Here is a 15,877-nt window from a genome sequence, read left to right as displayed (position 1 = left end):
AGTACAACTTCACATGCATTTCTGTGGCCTAGCCTGCATTCAAAAGCTGAACAGGTATAGTTACAAAGACCTAATGCACAAGGACAAAGCTGCTGTTTGTCTTTCGATATATGCATAACAAAACTCACGGGGAGATGAATACAAGGCGGCATCACCAACTGGGCCAAGCAGATCACTGACATGAGGCCTCTAACCCCCAGGGACAATACAAGCCCTGGGTTAATGTGCCAGATAATATAAATCATTATGTTTATATATAGCTAGTGCCCCCCAAATATAAGTTAACGGCCTAATTAATTATAAGACCAAAGTAGATCTATCTATCTATCTATCTATCTATCTATCTATCTATCTATCTATCTATCTATCTATCTATCTATCTATGAGGATACTGTCAAATTCTTTATTTAGCTTTCTGTTGAGCTTATCACTGATAATAACTTTTCAAATTTGTTTTACTGTATTTTATTCTGTTTTGTGGCGTTTTCATTTGGTTTTGTATCGCTATTAACTGTATTTTGTTTTTCTATTATACTTTACTGTAATTATTCATAGTTTATATTATTGTGATTGTACAGCGCTTTGTGACTACATGCCTGAAAAGTAAATTTTAAATAAACTTTACTTACTTTAATCGATCTACTTATGTTGGCTGATGCTGAATCCCTTGTTTTCCTGTTTTATATTTCTTTAAAGTATTTTTTGGAGGAGGGTTAACATGGGTGAAGATGAGGATCACTGTGAAACCTTCAGCCTTCTTCTGCAGCCTGCTGTTGGGATTTGTGTGTCTTTGAGGAATCAGCTGATACAGCACTGACCACAATAGCTGATCCCAAAGACACAGTTTACATGAGATTGAGAGTGAGTGAGAGAGTTTCATTTCTGCTGTCTGTGAAACTGCAAAATAATTATGGTCGGGAGTTTTCAATATGATGACAGTGCTTAGTCCTTTTCTTTCCTTTCTTAATATATATATATTTTAGCTCTAAGTATCCAGGAGACATTCATTCATTGAGTTTCTTTTTATTTTCCACAAATTTATCTTAATTAAGTTTAAGACTACATATAGAAGTATGATTCAACTATGTAAACATATATGTTAAAAAAAATCTATGTTTGAAAGCATGTTTCTATTCCACCCTTACATGACTCAGGCTCTCACCCAGAATAGTTTCAATCATAAACATCAGCATTTGATAAATATTATTGTCCCAGTGCAACTGTGATAAATTTGAAATACTGTTGGATTTGGGGTTGTCACAACAAACATATCAGTCCTGTTCAGAGCTCAGGCGAAGAAGATTATACTAATAAAGACACATTTACCATTAAAATGGGGCATTATTGTCATGTACGTGGCTATAGTAAAGGTAGAAAAAGCAGAGCAAATTTCCTTCTATTAATAACTTCCTTTGAAGGCAGTCTCATGATGGGATTATTTAGGAGGTGTGAAGAAAGGGTAGAAATGGAGGTGCTGAGAAGATCACGCAACCTAACCTAAAAATATGAACTGCTTTAATGGAGGTGGAGATGACGTGTATCACACACTAGATATGTGTCAAAAATTAACCTTGAGCAACCTCCATTATTTTGGTTCATCACCATTAAAAAACATACTCTTCATATAGCATCATATAGCACAGAGGTGATTTTGAAGTGCCGCGTGACTGGCTTTATTGCCTCTGAGCACCACAAGATGGCCCTATAATCATTGGAGTGTGTCTGATGGGCTGCACGGCAGATAAAATGAAACTGTCAGTTGGGGAAAATAAGCAAAAGTGCCTTTAATAACTGTGGTTCCCTGAAGTGAAGCCTTTTATACGTGGTTCTAATTCAAGTACGGACGGTATCTGCTGGTGTTTGTGTGCCTGTATATGTGAGAGTGTGTGTGTGTGTGTGTGTGCTGCTATTTGACATCACAGGGTGTATTTTGACATAGAAAAAGGTCAGTTGAAATGTTAATGATGTACACATTTTGTTTGCGGTGTTTTTACGGCAGTGCGAGCAATTGAATTGCTGTCAGAAGGGGTGCTCTCTTTTCAGGAGTCAGCCCATTGACAAGGTACATCTAATTCATTTGGCTGGTTTGTTTTGATGACTCACAATTTAGATGTCATCACATCTGATTCATCACTGGTCCCTGCCTGTGGTGGAAAATACTCTCCCTCACAGATAATATGGAAAGACAGTTTGCTATGCTGGGCTGTATACCACAGGAGATGGATTTAATCAACATGAAGATTTAATGTCAGACTCACTTGTCCCGAAGAGTCTTTAGTTAGACAGCTGGATTTCAGTTCATTCTTAGAGGTAACCGAGCTGGTAGACTATTAATTATATATAATTTTAAAATACCTGCTCAGTGTAATACATCTTGCTCATCTCAGGTAACTGTTACTCTCTTCCTTTATAGATCTTGACCCCAGTGTTTTATTTAATCTAGTGTATTATTTATCAGAAAAAACAAACATAAATCTGCATGTCAGTGCTGTGAAAGAGTACCCAGCTCAGCACAATGCAGCAGGATGCGCTTTTCTTTAAATCTCAGACGAATGTGCTGTCATGCCGCGTTCCAATCACAGCAAAAACTCTGACACTGACTGGCTGTGAGTGCAGAGTCATTTTGCTGGATGAAAATCATCCCTGATTCAGCCATCGAATGAATACGAGGGGCAGCAAAAGCATGCTCGGTAGGATATTTTCACCCACTGGGAGTGTGGTGCAAATGTCAGAGCGAGCTCGGTCAAATAAAACCACAGAGCATCCCACCCTGGACTGAACACAGAGAGGACCACCTACAGCTCAAAGCAAGAGGCAGAGATTTATTTATATTTATTACAAGTGTTGACTCTTCATCTAACACCTGCTGATGGCCGGAATTAAAGGATAAAGCTGGCAGCACTGTAAATTCATCTTATTGCCAATAAATACCACTGATAATTTCTGATATTTGTCAGTGGCGTATTGTTAGTGTTCAAAAGTGGCATTACATTAAAGAGATCACCAAAGTCCTAATCTCCAATTAGCTGCCTGAAACAAGTTCTAGTTGTGTGGTCTTGCACTCCTGTTTATGTACTATTATTTATATGGATCTGACTATAATATGTCCATTACACCTCAGGAAAGATTCTACATCAACACCTTGAAAAGTACAGCCCCAATTCCTTAAAAAGTTGGGATTCTCATTCTTGTTTGATAGAGGATTCTGGCTGCTCGTATCTTTTGTTCCACGATGCACCAAATGCTGGATGCCAGTTCGGTATGTGGACTCTTCTCAATAGATGCAGTATGCAGTTTAACATCATCTTGCTGAAATACGCAAGGCCTTCCCTGAAAGAGACGTCACCTGAGTTCACATACGGCTCCTTCTTTGCAATGATAGAGCTGTGATCTGTATTTGTGGATGGCACAGTGAACGGTGCTCACAGACAGTGATTTCTGTAAGTGCTCCTGAGCCCATGCAGCGAGTGAAAGAATCGTGCCTGTTTTTAACCTGCAGGCTCAAAGGTCACAGGTATCGAATACTGATTTTCAGCCTTGTCCCTTGTATACAGAGATTTCTCAGGATTCCTGGGATCTTTTGATGATATCATGTGCTGTAGATGATGACAATTTTACATTGAGGAATATTTCTCAGCAACTGTTCCACAATTTGTAGAGGCATTTTTTTTTTTTTGCAAATTGTTGAAACTCTGCACATCTTTATTTCTGACTCTGCCTGTATAAGATGCTCTGTTTGTACCCAATCGTGTTATTGACCTGTTACCAGGTAAAATAATTAGTTACAAAATGCTCCTCCAGCTGTGCTTCTAGTACCACTTACTTTTCCAGCCTTTCATTGCCTTTTTTTTTTAGACAAGTTATTTAAAATAAGCTAATATTTTTCATGAAATTGTAAAATGTCTCAGTTTAAACACTTGACATGTCCGTGTTCTTTGTTCTTCTCTGTTTTTATTTACATTTTACACAGCATTTCATTTTATTTTTTTTTTGTAATTGGGTTTACAGAAAATAAATAAATAGATCATTTCAAGTGCAACATGTGTGCTATGTAGGATTAAACTGCAGTATGTGGAATTCATGTCTTCATCCACTAACCTCACCACGAACATCATCTGCTTCATAAACAGCTGGTGGCATTCATTGTTCAGTCACATGGCATTAAGAAAAGAGGGCGCCATGAAATGATGTCATTAAAATGTAGCAGTCCAACACTGTAGAAAATGTCATGGAAATATGGTATTTGTGTTTGTTTTCCTTGCCATATGTCATGATTTCACTAAATCTGTTTGTATTGCACGTTGCATGCGTTACAAGTGTGTGCAAACACATCTACCGGTGTGGTTTCACGGCATTTATTAGCATTAAAACTTTTTTTTCAACTCCCATACCTCCTTGCTACTGCAGACCTGAATAATCTGACCTGAGTGGTGTTATAGATGATTGTTTGTTCATCCCGTGTACTAACTCGCAATTTCCTATATGCAGCCATCTCACACCAGAATCTGCTTTGCATGCCGCTGACCCGAAAAGCTTCCCTGGTGTGCCTCAAGCTAATTTTTCACCACATTAGCCTGGACAGACATAAAAACTGGGCCACTGTGAGGACAAAGCCAGCTTGTGTATACATCCACAGCAGGAAGGCAACACAGTGGAGAAAGAGGCCATATTAGCTGGAGTGTTCTGCATACTTCACTTCTCGGAGGCACAAAGACAACGAATTTGGTGATGAGGAAAAAAACAGCCAAGTCACAGAGAAAAGTATTTCCTATGTGTGTCGATACACACACACACACACACACACACACACACACACACACACACACACACACACACACACACACACACACACGGGTACAGGCTAACCAGGAGGTGAGAGAAGGGTTTGACATTGATGAATGCCACCCTCTCCTTTCCGTCCTCTCTGCCTTAGAGGCACAGAGGAAGCTTTCTACAGCTTCTCCTTTTTTTTCCCAAGAAAGTACCCAAAGAACCTCATCAGCATTCAGCATGCATCACCAGCTCACTGCATCCAATCACGTGCTCTCACCATACAGAGCGAACATTTGTGACTCTGTGTGTGTGTGTGTGTGAGAGAGTGTGTGGACAAAGTCTGTGTGTGATGATGGGAGAATGGCAGAGACAGGCAGGGAGAATCCCTTTGTGCTGCCTGTGAATGCCCAAGGTCATGTATGGACACTCATGAACACATCTGAGACGGGCACCAGGAGGAAATGATATTCCAGGTCAAAGTCCGGGATGTTTGTTAGTTTTTAACAGTTACTTTAAGGTTAATGGAAGCAGAGGCAAGGCAAATGTGCTTCTCACTGACTAGATTAGCATTGGATTATTAATCTAAAGTGATGCTTTATCTCCCTTCGCTTCAAGAAAATCCTGCAAAGCTCATACATTCAAATTTATATTCCCCCATAATCTTGGGATAATCCAAAATGGTTAAGTGCTAAAAGGGGATTAGAGGTGCGAGAACAGGAGCTCGGCCACAAGTCGATTTCTCCAAGAGATTGCACTCGTGTTTGATACCCAGTTCCTATGGCAACCAGTGACTGTGGCGTACCTGACCTATATATGTGCTGTATGTACACAAACATGTGCTAACCATCTGTTACTGTTGCTCTGTACACTGGCTCGTGGGGACTTTGAGTAGCTGAATAATGAGTCTGGCTAATTGCAAGTACAAACAGAGGAGCCATGAGCTGCTTCAACTGTTTTTCAGGAGCTGTGCAAACAAAGACCGCCAGTCACACTGAGACAAGCAGCCCTTTGGATTTTATAATAAACACTGCAAACATACGAGGACATTATTATAGACATGACATAAGACTTATAGCAAGTTTATAGCACCAGCAAAGTGCCCCAAAAAGCTTGAGGTTCTTTATGCCATAGAAAATATGACATATTTTACTCAACATTTATATGACAACAACAGTTAGTACAGTTAATCAGCCAAGCGGCTCTAAAAGTTAGTAAATCCCCAAGTCCTCCACTTTACAGCAGAAATAAACATGTTTATAGGTGAGTACAAAAAAAATGATTTGGGCTCTGTTGCTAGCTTTCATCTTTAAAACAGTGGTACATATTTCAATAATTCACTTACTTACATGCAAATAAGCCTTAAAGTTTGCAATATTAGGGGTGTGTCTGCTTGTGCAAATGCAGTCTGATTTATTTATATGCTACTGACCACTGTGTTGGTGCACCACACCAATGCATGTTTCGGCTGCAGCTTGAACTAGCAAAGCTTGCTAGGGGTAACTAAGGGGTTAAAAAAAAAAAAATCATTGGCCAAAATTCTAAAATCAAGGCGCATTCCCACTATTAAGATATCTGACAAACATGCCTATTTTGTCTGCTACATTTTTTTCAAAGCACCTTTGCAAACATAAAATAAGTTGCATTAAAATGGATAAAATAAACCTCACAGACCATTTTGATTTGTTTCCAGCACAGACCCACAGAAACGTACTCACTCACCTTGTCACAAGATGAAACTTTTGATGTATTTTTCCACTTCCTGATTGTAAATTGCTTTCCTGACACCATCCATCACTCCAGTTCAGAAATCCAAAAAGCAGAGCCTGCTGATAGATTATCAATAACTGGTGAACGGCAGGGTGGAGAGAACCAGACAGGTCGGCAATCTGCTTTAGCTGACATGATGAGAGTAAATTACTGTCTGTGCTTCAAGTATAACTTAACTAATGCAAATTAATTATTTTGATTTTCTCTGTTTCATCATAACTGAAACAGTTTTATATTACTCGCAGCAAATTTTGCCACATAAAGAAATAAAACTACCCTGGCACATTACTAGCTTCATCATTTTGTTCAAATTACAAATAATTTCTTTCACTCAGAACTAAAGGAAAATTCATGCTATGATTCTGCTTGATCACCTCGGGTCAGGTGGAATTATGGCTGTAAGGTGAGCATTATAAAACACAGGTAAACAGGAGAGCTTTCATATGCTACAGCGATTTGTCACCAGCTGCCTATCCAACATGGCCCTTAAAAGTTTAGCCAAAATGCACTTTTTAGTGCATTTCAGTGCTTGTTTCTGTTACTCTGCATCACAGACATTAACTTGTTACAGTTCTGCTTTTGAAACTATGATAAAGACAATGATTAGGTGTGATTTGTTTGCACTTCTTAACAGTACTTCCTGTGGCTAGCATCTGTATTTATGAAGTTATGAGGCCTCAAAAATGTTGGAAGAAAAATGCAGTGCAAAATTTTAATTCAGCCCTTTGTAGTTTAGGGACTGAACTTGGATTTTTTTTTTTTAATTATTTATTTTTTATATATAGTTTGAAGGTAAAAAAATTTCATTCTTTTATTAAATATATTAAAGTTCTTGCACATAAAAAAAAAAAATAAGTGGGGCTGATATAGCAGACTATCAGCTGATATATTGGCCAATATTAGCTATTTGCCAATATATCAGTACTGGTTTTTAAAACAGCCATCAAACAAAAATGCAGAGAAGAGACAGGAGAAACACCTCTTAACAGTGTTATGAGAGCTGGTGTTGCATAGTATGTTCACTAACATGTGAAAGATCCCAGGTTCAAGCCTGGGAGGAGACACAGATCTCTTAGAGGGTTACGTCAATGAGAGGATCTGGTGCAAAAGTCTTTCCCAAATAAAAAAATAATAAAAATGCAGCTCCATCCACTGTGGTGACCCCTTAATAATATGAATTATAATGAATAAGGGAGCAGCTAAAATAAGCTTTTATCTGAAATTTGAATCACCAAATATTGGTATCGGTATCAGTCATAAAAGTCCTATATGGGTTGGGCTCTGTTGCCGATGATACAACAATGTTGCTAAGTCTTTCCCAGAAAGATTGTTGCCTCTATTTTTGACCAGAGTGCTCACACCAACATGAAGCTGACTTTTCAAATGTCAGATTCATGAAAAGGAGTGCATGTCAAAAACGGGCTTAATAGTGTCTGTCTGCCGCTTGGTGAGAGTAGAAAATGTGCAGCACGAGTTCAAGAGATTTTCGCTGAAAACAGCTGCCAGCTGTGACCGCAGATGATGCTGTGACAGCGGGGATTTGGGTCACCATGCAAACCTACAATAGTTTATTATGGTCGTTTGTAGGCAAAACTAAAACAACTGATTAAAAAGTGTTTTTAAATCATTTAATAAGTCCAAAATATTCTGGTTTAGCATTTTAGCTGAGAATCAGCGTACCATCATAACCATCTGGGCTGGAGAAACTGCAGCGAATTCACGATTCAGAAGCAAACAACAAAAACTATTGACATGGATCAGTTAATGATTTTTGCGCATCAGAAACACAACAGACGGATGGATATAAGTAAAGATAAGTGGGCTTCATTTCATATTCTGAGCTAAAAAAGTTGAAAGGGCTGAGAATAGCTGGTATGGCTCCTCCTGAAAAGATATAGAGCTTCTCAGTCCTTCATGTGCAATATGTATAAAAGAATTTGAACTTCTTGCTTCTTGATTGTGTTCTCTCTTTTTTTTCCCTCTCTGGATTTTAATTTCTTTTCGAGATGTTCCTGCTCTCTCTCTCTCTCTCTCTCTCTCTCTCTCTCTCCAAAATAGCTGTTACTTCATCTCGTTGTCTTGCTCTCTCTTCCATGTTTCATCGATTCTGCCTAGACAGGTCACGGGACAGCGTTCCCCCGTGGGGCACTCTGGGTAATAAATCTAATTCCTGTCTACATGTGGAGGCTCATGGGAAGGTTCTGGCCCATTTTTCGCCCAGACAAATATATCCACAAATTGGAAGAAAGTGGGCCAAAAAAAAAAAAAAAAGTAGCATAGAGGTGCACCTAAATAAGTATGTATGCAAAAATCCAGCTTAGTCATATATGCTCACTGTAAGATTGAGAACTTATTATTCAAGTTGATGAGTTCAACATAAAATAAGTAATGCACATACTTCCATGTCAAACTTTCAACATACATCATTCTGTACAATTTGTTTTAGGTGTTTTAGCCTCTGCTAACAGCTTAAAATCGTTGCCAAATCAAACATGTGGATCAGCTGTAAGATTTCTGTACTGATCGATCGAGACCCTGGGTAACTGCCTCAGGTGCTGTTAGCGAGCAGGGTGCTGGTGGAAACTGTGATACAGTACTTTTGGCCAAAGACAGAGGAGGAGGAGAAGAGGGGGAAAGTGTTTTAAGGGAGTGAGAGAAGAAGGAAAGGCAGGAGTGTAGAGATGAGAGCAGGAACTTTAGGAACTACAGTTTGACTGATGTGCAGTAGGAGTGACAGATGGGAGTGAGATTACATCAGGGATTGACTCTGAGCCCCCTCTCGTTTGTAGTGGTGATGGACGGGCTGACTGATGAGGTCAGGCATGAGTCTCTGCGGTCTATGTTTGTAGACATTATGATCTGTAGTGAGAGTAGTGAGCAGGTGGGAGCAGGTGGGAGAGAGCCTGGAGAGGTGGAGGTATGCACCGGAGAGAGTGCTGGAAGGTGCTCAACAAGTCATTGGGTCAGAGTCATAAAAATATGTGCTTCCCAACATCAGAGACAAGCAAAATGCCACAAATGACTTAAATGATGTAGACATGGCAAATAGCTTTGATGACTATTTTATCTGTATAGGAGAGAATCTCTCTAATACTATTAATCCCCCTGTAGGTGCCACATACAAGCAATATCTTCAAGGTAACTACCACAACACCAACTAATTAAAAGTCCCTGGAATTATTATGTGTGTGAAAAGCTCTCATTCAGCTGATGCAGATGGTATTTGCAGTAAATTAATAAAAGCTATTAGGAATTAATTTGTAGAACCACTTTCACATTTTATTAATTTATGCATGCTTCATGGGTCAGTACCAAAAAAGGTTGCAAAACGTATTCCTATATGTAAGTCTGGAGACATAAATGATATGTTTCCAGTATTCGAAAATACTGGAAAGGGTGGTTTATTGCAGACTTGGGGAAAGTCTCAGTACTTTTGTTCCATCACAGTGTGGTTTTAGGACAAGAGAACCTCTTATATAGTGATGCTTGATATCTGTAAAAAAAAATCAGTGAAGTCACAGATAAAGGTGAATGTAGCATAGGAATTTTTCTGGATTTATCATAAGCATTTGATACTATTGATCCAAAAATACTTTTTGGTAAACTAGAACATCATGGTGTTAGGGGCACAGCACTCAGTTGGTTCAGAAGTTATTTGCATGAAAGGGAGCAATATGTAAATATAAATATCTCAAAATCTCAGTGCAAAGTGATTAACTGTGGGGTTCCTCAGGGATCTTTATCAGGACCTCTTCTTTTTCTTCTATATGTTAATGATTTTACCCATTCCTCTAGTATTTTATGTAAAGTAATATTTATTGATGATACAGATCTATTTTTGTGGATGTTTGGTTTAAATATATTAAATTATTGTTAAACGCTGGTAAAACAAAATTTAGTTTTTCAATCAGGTAGAAGCCAGAAATAAGCTGATGATATATGTATCCAGATAAATGCTAGAGCTATTGAGAGGGTAAATTCAATAATATTTTTAGGGGTCTACACTGATGAATCCCTAAGTTTTAAGAAGCATACTGATGAATTAACAATGAAATTATCTAAATATGTTGGTCTATTTCTTACACTGAGACAGATTCTTCCTCATTTAAATTATTCTAATATTATATGGTGTAATACTTACCTGACTTATCTTGAGAAATTACAGGTATTTGTATTAGATGCTTCCTCTGGTCCTCTTTTTCTTTGGGTACAAACTTTTGAAACTAATTGAATATTTAATATTTTCACAATGCCTGTGTAATGTATAATGTAGTATTTGGACTTGATAAAAGACTTTGTGAGCTCATCCCAATATATTATATTACTCACACTTATAATACGAGGAAACAACAACTATTGAAGGGTGAGACTTATATGTACACGTTTTAGTGTAACTTTTAGAGGTCCACAAACATGGAATGACCTTCAAGGCACTTTAAAAATATTAATGTCTTTCTCTGTTTTTAAATCTATCTTAAAATAAGATCTGCTATTAAAATATTTTTGACCTTTTGACTCCCATATGCATGGGACTGCATTCTGCACAACTGTCTAGATGTACAGTATTAGCCTTAGATACCTTTTAGGATTCTTAGGGTAAATTTTGTTCTTTTGGGTATAAGGTTATATGAAATTGTTTAATTGGAATGATACATGCATTTGATTATATGATTTGATGTTGGGCCCCTACTCATAAACTGATATTAGCTTTTAGGGAGTCCCATTCCACAAATACTTATTTTCATATGATTGTAGTTGGTATTTGTATGTTATTTGATTTGTAAATGAAACAGAACTGAACTGAACTGAATTGGGATGGTGACACTGAGTTGATGCTCAGATTTTCATTGGGTGGGACCAGAATGGACAAGATTAGAAATGAGTACTTCAGAGGGACCGCTCAGGTTGAGAGGCTTGGATACGAAGTTACTGAGGTAAGGCCGAGATGGTTTGGACAGGGTGCAGAAGTAGCTGAAAGAGGAAGAAGAAGAAGAAGAAGCTGCATTCCTGAAATAGTGATTAACATGCCAACTGTCAATGCCATATCTTCTAGCATACTAAAAATGATTCACTTTAATATATAGAACTTCATTAATAATGAACCTCTTCATTAATGCCAGGCTTCATAAAAGAAGACTGGTCGTTATCAGACTAAAGGTCACGGGGCCAGGATATGCCATGTATGACTCATGTTTCCTGAGACCTCAGTCCCCGCTCCGCCTCATTTCTATTCATAATTAAAAAGGAGGGGAAGGAGTGAGCACTGTGCATGTCTCCTGGGACAAAATGCATGAAAATATAGGACTGGAATGAACGCCTATTCGCAGCTGTTGTACTGACAATTAGGTCATGAGAATAAAGCCATGTAATATTCGTGTCTTGTCACAGTTTTGTACGAGAATCAGGACTGTTTGTGTGGTGTTTGCATGATCCCATGCAGCATAATAACTGTGTGATTCTGTACAGACAGTGTTGCACATTAGGAAATCAGAGCAAAGATGGAAGTGCACTGAAATAGCCTTGTCATTTTCAGTTATGTAGAAACTGAGAATGCTATGAAGCATCAACATTTACATTTCTAACATTTTCCTTCTTGGTTTAGACATTTTTGTTTTGTGACCTTTGCCCAGACCGCCACATCTTCACCTACTGCTGTCTCCTGTTCCTGGAACTGGTGTCACATCTTCAGCTCCTCAGCTGCATGCAGCCATGGGAAACTTTCTGCCTGAATGCATCATAATAATTAAAAATGGAATTTATAGTCTAGAGACCAACCATTTCCGTGGGTTCATTAAGTTTTAATGGTTTTTCCAGAATGGGAATAGGGGGAAATTATGTAAGATAATACATCACACTTTGGACGTCACGAGGCACAAACAACGTTAGGTGACGCTGTACCCACTTTAGACCACTTTAGTTATTTTAAATTTTAAAAAGCTTCCCCTGGATGGGTTTTGTAAACTGGCGTTTTTCTATAAACACTAAGTACAGTGGATCAGATGCTTGTGAACAACTGCACGTTGCAGAATCTCATTCAGAAGACACAAAAATAGACTACAGTATAACAGCTACACTTCTTATTTTAGTGTGATTACGCTGCACTTTGACCTCAAGATACAAGAACAACTTAGCCTCAGTTTCTGATCTTTCTCCCATGTTACTTCTGAAAGAAGCACGGTGCATAGACTCTCCCATGCTTCCATTTTGAACACAGTTCATTTCCTCACGGCTTCCCGCAGAGACTGTATCTGCTGGCACAAAGTCTACGGACACAGCAGTGTGCATGCTGACACACCGTGTATGAGAAGCTACCACAATTAGCCTGCAAAGCCTTCCTTCTCCCCAAAGTGCTCTCTTCCCTCTTTCATCTCCCCATTTGCAACATGAGCAAGCTATTTTTTTTTTGACTGCCTCACACATGATGAATACTTCTGAAAAAAACAAAAGAGGACAACCTTCTCTGTGGGGAGCCTTTTGTGTTTTTACACTAAGCTGAAGGCGAGCTGGTTGAGTTGGCACCCGGATTAATCACACTTGAATGTTCCTTCCATTTAGCGTTTCCTCCATGCCTAGTCATCGGGGAAATCTCAGCAGTCAAGGCCACCTCACTTGAAAATGCAATGCCATCAACAGACATCAACAGACAACAAACATCAAGCTTTCCAGAGAAATATGACTCCAAATACAAGGTATAATGATGATCTATAGCCACAAAAAGGCTTACACACAAAAATTTGAATGCTTCAAATATCATTTTTCAGTCCTTTTTACTCACATCCCTATTTGTAATGGAAAAATATTCTTGCCTTCTGTTATTACTGTCTAAACATGAAGAGGAAGCTTTTATCTGTGTTCCTCTCACCGACAACACATACGATTCTTTTCCACAGTGATGTGCCTTATCTTTCACATTTCCTGTGAAATGTATGTAGAAGATGGTACTTTTAGCTGCTCCCTTATTTCCCACAGCGAATGGATCCACATGTTTGATTTGGCACAGATTTTAGACCGGATGCACTTCCTCATGCAACCCTCCCATTTATCTGGGCTTGGGACCAGCCCTAGGAGAACACTAGCTTGTGAGCCCCTGAGGCTGAGTTTTTCTTTCAAACTAGGGATCTTTCACCATGCAAAGCGAACCACTGCACCGCTATGAAATATAATTTATGCAATTTCCAAAAACAGTTCTGTATTACAAACAAATCTACCTGCGGACCCTAAATTCAGTTTATTTTCTTCCTTGAACTATGACGAGATATGAGCTTCCTTTGCAGTTATCCAACTCTTTGCACTGTGATCTGCTGCCACAGGAGTCTTAGTCCATTGCCAGCTTACCCTGGAAGCTGTATCACACATCAACAATCAATGTTTGACACAAAAGAGCTGAAATACTCATCACAACACTTCTAAACTAATGGTTTGAACTTAAAAATGTCTATTCCCATGAATATTTGTTGTTGTTGGGGGGGGGGGGTTGCCACGATTAATGCTGCTGTCATTTGTGCAGAGGACAACATTTAGTGATGTGAAGGAGTTATGTGTTGATATACTAACAGAAAAGAATGCACTCTCTTTTTAAAACTGCATCTTAAAACTATGAGTCATAAAAAATCGGCTGCAAAGGTGCAATTCTATTTCAGTATCTTCACTCACCCACGTTTATAAAAAGTATCCCTTTTTACACGGAAACCTGAAGGTTACACGGCTGCACATTTAACAAGACTCTTGCCCCAGGCTCCAGGCTGTAAGCAGAAATGAATCTATTGTTAAGTCTAGGTCTACTGCTCTGATGACAGAAGTCCTGATTGGTCACCACCCTGGGAATATTATTCACAGCTACCAATCGGTTTTGGCTGCCGCTGGCTGTGCTGAAAATGATCACAGCCGGTTTCAGGATGCTTTACCCGTGCACAGAGCTCTGGTGCTTTCCCGGTCTGCAAGGTCACGGGCTCATGAGCCTCACCATTTACACGCCTGCACATTCAATCATGGCCACCTAATGAGTTGTACAAATTTAATCATGTAGAAGGTTATTTTGTACACCGCCAGGTCCTCATTAGAGTTTGAGAAGGAGAGGGTTTTTTTCTGTGAAAACTGTAACCCAGCTCAAACTGAATTGATTACCATTAAATTTTTAATGATTTCTTTTTTTGTGTGTGTTGTTGTTGTTGTTATCCACATGGGCACACACAAGCTTGGATATTTTTTGAATTAGTCATACTGATCACCTTGCCACCTTGCCTGCTTTGTTGTATTTTTTTTTTCCATGTTAATTTATCTTTGCTGTTACTGTAGGTATGGTGATCTATCTCTATCTGGATGGTTCAGGATCCTCATGCAGTTTTCTATGGGCTTCTGTGATCTTATTCCTGTTGGCTGAGGGACCAACACGGAAAACAAGAGCAGCTTCTGTCTTTGCCATCTTTGGTTCATATCCACCTCTAGAGTTCCTCCTAAAGCTGTTTTGGGGATTCTCCGATGGTCTTGTATCATCTAAGGCCGTGTCTGCGTCATGGCCTGCGTGGCACAGAGACCCCCAAATCTCTGCTCTGAAATCCAGCTGTTGCCAGAGTCAGTCCCGCCCATGTGACTCTGTTATGTTCTGTTATATATTAAAGCTTCTTGTTGTCCACTTTGTTCTGTTTTACTTCTATGCTAACCATTTTTTTTTAATGTTTATTCAGTACAGATGCACATTTTAAGCCCCATACAGAAGGAGCCAGCATCATGACTTGTGTGCATTTCACTGCACACAATAAAAACGTCATCTCCCAACGTTTTCACACCCCTCGCTGCACGCAGCCGCCGTTTATTTATTTAAAGAGTGAACGCAGGCTGTCTACGGCTGCGTGTTTGTGAAAGTGCTTGTGTGGTTGAGTACCAGTGTCCTGAGAGAGGACATGTGTAATATGCTTTGACAAATATGTACTTCTACACGCCAAAGTCAAAAGCAGTTTGAGTTCATCCACGGTTGGTATTTTGTTGTTGTTTTTTTTTTTTTTTTTGGTTTTCCATTGCATTATATAACATGTAGTTCCAAACATTATTCCCTTCATGGAAAAAATTCCTGTACACTAAACCATCCCATGTCTAATCCTGCCCATCCACTGATTTCTTCACCATTTAGCTAATACTGGGTTGCCATGGCAACAGAGCATTAGAGTCACCCAGGCATCCTTTTCCTCCGTGTCCTTCAGCTCCTCCTGTGAGATCCCAAATGTTCCCAGGCCACCCGCAGTATCTTGTCTGAGCTGTTTGGACCAATGCTTTCAAAGGTGGATGATAGCAGGTGAACTTTCCAGTTAATTTGCTTTGTGACTCAGTTATCCCGTCAGTG

The sequence above is a fragment of the Archocentrus centrarchus genome, chromosome 19, assembly GCF_007364275.1.
Source record: "Archocentrus centrarchus isolate MPI-CPG fArcCen1 chromosome 19, fArcCen1, whole genome shotgun sequence".
Classification (NCBI taxonomy): Eukaryota; Metazoa; Chordata; class Actinopteri; order Cichliformes; family Cichlidae; genus Archocentrus; species Archocentrus centrarchus.
This window is presented reverse-complemented; position numbering follows the sequence as displayed.